Source organism: Oryctolagus cuniculus, chromosome 19 (assembly GCF_964237555.1).
Source record: "Oryctolagus cuniculus chromosome 19, mOryCun1.1, whole genome shotgun sequence".
NCBI classification, from domain to species: Eukaryota; Metazoa; Chordata; class Mammalia; order Lagomorpha; family Leporidae; genus Oryctolagus; species Oryctolagus cuniculus.
The window spans coordinates 10,943,419-10,947,805 of record NC_091450.1 but is presented as its reverse complement, the minus strand read 5'-3'; the positions used below and the strand labels follow the sequence as shown (position 1 = coordinate 10,947,805).

The following is a 4,387-nucleotide window of genomic DNA, read 5'->3' as shown; positions in this document are numbered from 1 at the left end:
TCCAGATCCCAATCTTGAAATAAAAGGAAGGAAAGGAGAACCCAGAGGAATAGTTCTTTAATGATGAAATGTTAACTGCCATTCTGAGTGGGACATGTTGAATGACACACATCAGCGGGCTGCTGGCTAGTGACAGTAAAGGAACTGGGTCCCCCACCCTTACTTGCTACTCTCTTTCTCTACGGGAGGCAGTTAGGGTTTTTCCACCCAAATAAGCAAATACCTGGTATGATGCTTACCGAGCTGCTAAAAGACCAGGATCCAGAAATACCTTGTTTTTCTTACATGACCCTGACTTCCTATAGGGTCCAGACTCCTGGGTCTGTACCTTCCCACTACTGTGAGCAGAGCAAGAAGAGTGTCCATCCAGGGAACAGGTGACTGCAGAAGCCCAAAGTCAAAAGCAGCCCCTAAGAGCCGCTTGACAGGGAAGGGCACTTTCTCCCTTTACAGGGAGATCCAAAGGAGCTGGCAAGAGCACCCTCTAAGAGGAAAGGGAGCATAAAGGGGACCAGTTTCTGGGGCCCTCTTTTAATTCCCCAGGGGGTTATCCCCTTCCATCACATCCACTCAGCTTTCACTGGAAGTTCCCTACAGCCCTGATGGCTTCAGGACAAGTCTGGAGAAAGACCCAAGTATCTCCCCCAGTTTCCCTAAAAGCAGATGAGATAGGCCAGGAGTTTCAATGATTTATGCAGTATTCAGGGAAGACAGAAATGTCCATGGAAAACACCTACCACACCAAATTAAATTGGAAAAAAAACTTTTTTTCCAGTCAATAATCACAGGCCCAATATATGGGCTCTTGGGGGGTGCCAGGCCATGCCTCAGGCCCCTGCTCACCTTCATAGATTACAGGTCCATTCCTATTTCTTTCCTGCTTACCTATATTTCCCTCAATTCTCCCCCCATGTAGGGGCTGGGGTTGAAGCAGAAGAGGTAGTAACTGCTCTCACCCTCTTGCATGTATGACTTTGTGCAAGTACTTTCACTATAGTTTCCTTTTTTAGCTTTGAATGCATTTTTATTATTAAAATTCATCTTTCATGAAATTTTTATCAAGTAGTATTTTTAGATTAAGTTTAGGGTATAACTGCAATACATACAGGTGGTTTTCCATTCCCAATTTACAAAAAGCATTATTTATTAGTAACACAAATATAGAAAGAATTCAGTTTTCTTTTTACTCCAATGTTTATTTTTAAAAGATCATTTACTAACATCCAGCTATAAATGAATTAAACAGAAGAAAAGGAGCACTACTTCATAAAGATTATTATGGCCAAACCATCTAGTTACCCAGGTGTGTGGTGAATGATATTTCAGAGTCCACTGTGGCTTTAGATAGTTTTTGTTAGCAAATAAATTCTCTTGTAAGGGAAACCTAATGAATGATAACAGTACACATGATATTAGTAATAGTTAAAATTGAGGAAGTCTACCTGTTCAGTGGATGACTGTGCAGTACAAGACAAATGCACACCCCTTCAGTTCATTTTGTTTTCAGAAAAACAGGCACACTAATGATACACTGGGAGCACTTCAGCAGGTCACCAATAACAATTTCAAAGTTTTGAAAAGAATGTAAACAATGTACAGTATGCACTGAAAGAGTACAACACTTAAGATGGCATTAGTAAGTCCAGCGCTGCGGCTCACTAGGCTAATCCTCTGCCTGTGTGGCCGGCATCCCAGGTTCTAGTCCTGGTCAGAGCACCGGATTCTGTCCCGGTTGCTCCTCTTCCAGTCCAGCTCTCTGCTGTGGCCCAGGAGTGCAGTGTGCACCCACATGGGAGACCAGGAGGCAGTACCTGTGAGGGAATGGACCCTCACTAGATGCAAACTCTGCCTCCGTTTTGATCTTAGACTTCCTTGTTTCCAGATGGCAAGAGATAAATTGTTATTTATAAGCCCCATAATATATGTCATTTTGTCATAGTAGCCTGAATGCACTAAAGTGCATACTACTAAAATTATTACAATGAGTGTTATTTCATATGTGAAATACATAAATGTAGCAATGTAATATTGTGAAATGCATAAATGTTCATGAGAAAAGAATGTTACTATTTTCAGAAAAGAATGTTTAAAAAATCTATGGCGTTATAATGAAATTCAACTATACATCTCAAAATATGGTCTTCTATTTATTCAACATATCATCTTTTTTAAAGTTTCTATAAGTTACACATATAAAAAGTCTGAGAATAGTATGGTTCAGTAAATAATTACTAAAATTTTACATAATTAAAGTTGTGATGGTCTTTTGTCGCTCCCCCTCTTCACGGAGGAACGACACAGGACCCTGCGCTGTTCTTTTGTCTGCTCGGCCCTCCCCGGGTTTGCTGCTGGTTCTTCCCGGGTTGGCTGCCGTCCCTCCACCTCCATGGAGGGGCGGGCCCCCCTGCCACTTTCCCCACTTCCGCGGGGGAGCGGCACACCGCCGGCCGGCTCTCTCGGGGGCTGCTCAGATGTTCCTCAGGTGTTCCTCTTAGATGTTCCTGGTGCATGTTGTCTCTCTCCTCCTTTATAGTCCTCTTCCACCAATCCCAACTCTGCTACCCACACGCCGAGTATGCTGCTCTCCTGCAATCAGGAGCAGGATCAGCTCCTGCAGGTTATTGTTCAAACTGGAGGCAGCTGTGTAGAAGCTGTTTACTCCTCTCCCAGCGCCATACTGTGGGAGAGCAGATGCATAGAATAAGTCTTAATTCCAGTAACTTAGTCTAGTCTGAGTTGCTCCCCACAGTCTTTGAAGAAAACAAAAGAAAATAAAAAACTTACATATACATAATGTGTAAATGGTTTTAGAATCTGTTTCCTTACACTCTACATACATATACCTTCAGTCTACTCCAGTAACAGGTATCTGCATGCATACCTCCACTCTCTACATTACACAGATATTGCACAAGTGACATTGCCAACTACACACTCGTACAGTCTGGCAAGATTTAGGGTTTACCTTTTAGTAATTTTTCTAAGTATTCAAATCCAATACTATTTTCCAGAAAAGCTATTATGACCAATTTCAGAAAAAGAATGTTTATTGTCTTTCCTTGATCCACAGTGTTAAAATCTGTACCAATATATTTAGGCATTTATGTTTTCCAATATCTAAAATTCAGCAAAACCTGCTTAAAGAATTGTTTCAAAAACAGGAAATGCTTCGGTTAATGTGAAAAAAATTAAATACATCCACAGGGCATTCATTTTTTCACCAGAGGTCTCACTCTACATTCTGAAAAGCATTGCAGAGCAATAGTTAAGTCTGTCAGTTTTCAGAGAGCCATTAGGTGCAAAGTCTGCTAAAAATCTTGTACCATAACATTACAGCTGGATGTGTTTCTTGCGGAACTGCACAAGATCATTCAGCTCGCATCTTATTTAAAACTTTTTAGGGTATGCTACAGCTGCTGAAAGGATTTCTGTTTTTCTTGGCCTATTTTTTGTTGTATTTGTTGGGTCTTTTGTTGGATTGTTGACATCGCCACCATTCAAGGTACTTACATTCTGACTGGAGTAACTGCCACCGTAAGTATTAAAGACCCCAATTTTGTTACTACTTGAATGCATTAGTTCTGGATCCTCAGTTATGTGTTGTTTGAGTTTTTGAAGTATTTTTCAGCAAATATTTAAAAACATCATTCACATTTAGATCTTTCACTGATGTTCTGTAGAATCTTAACTTCAGCCTTTTTGCCTCATTCTTTGTACAAGAATCATCCAAGAAATCAATCTTATTTTTTTACAAGTACAGTTCATATATCCCCAACTTTCTCTCTCCAACTGGAAATTGTTTCAAAAGATTCCCTGTCTGTAGTAGAAAATATAAGCACACAAGTCTGGGCTCCTGGATAATAGGCGTTCATTATTGTATCAAATTCCTTTTGACCAGCAGTATCCCATAACATCAATCTGACATCTTCATCAATAACTTGGATTTGTTGCTCCAAAAATCAACTCCAAGGTTTTCTTGTAGTCTTTCGTAAAAACGCATTTGCAATATTGCTGAATCATACTTGATTTTCCAACTGTTCCATTCCCTACAACCACCATCTTGATGGCCACTTCCATATCTTCCTCCAACATTTTTGGAGTTGAAATGGTTTTTGTAGCAACTCTAATGACAGGTAATCAGGTCTTCTCTCTCAGATTGTCCTCCCAGCCACGGACCCACAGCCTAGCACGACTGGCTCCTCCTGGTCACAGCGCAACCTCTGCTGCCTCCCAATGCCCCAGGTCCCCCGTAGGGGCCACACAGCTGGCTAGCACCCAATTTTACTCTATTAAAAAGGACTGTGTTTTTTTAAATGAGCTTTACTAATGGCCAAGGCTCAGAAGGAGCAGGCTCAGCAGCTGCTGGCTCTGCCGGCAGTGGCGGGGC

General features: G+C 41.3%; 1 pseudogene; it reads right to left on the bottom strand.

Annotated features, from left to right (window-relative positions):
• Positions 1–3,180: 3,180 nt before the first annotated feature.
• Positions 3,181–4,150, bottom strand: LOC100343620 (ras-related protein Rab-23 pseudogene; annotated as a pseudogene).
• Positions 4,151–4,387: the final 237 nt, after the last annotated feature.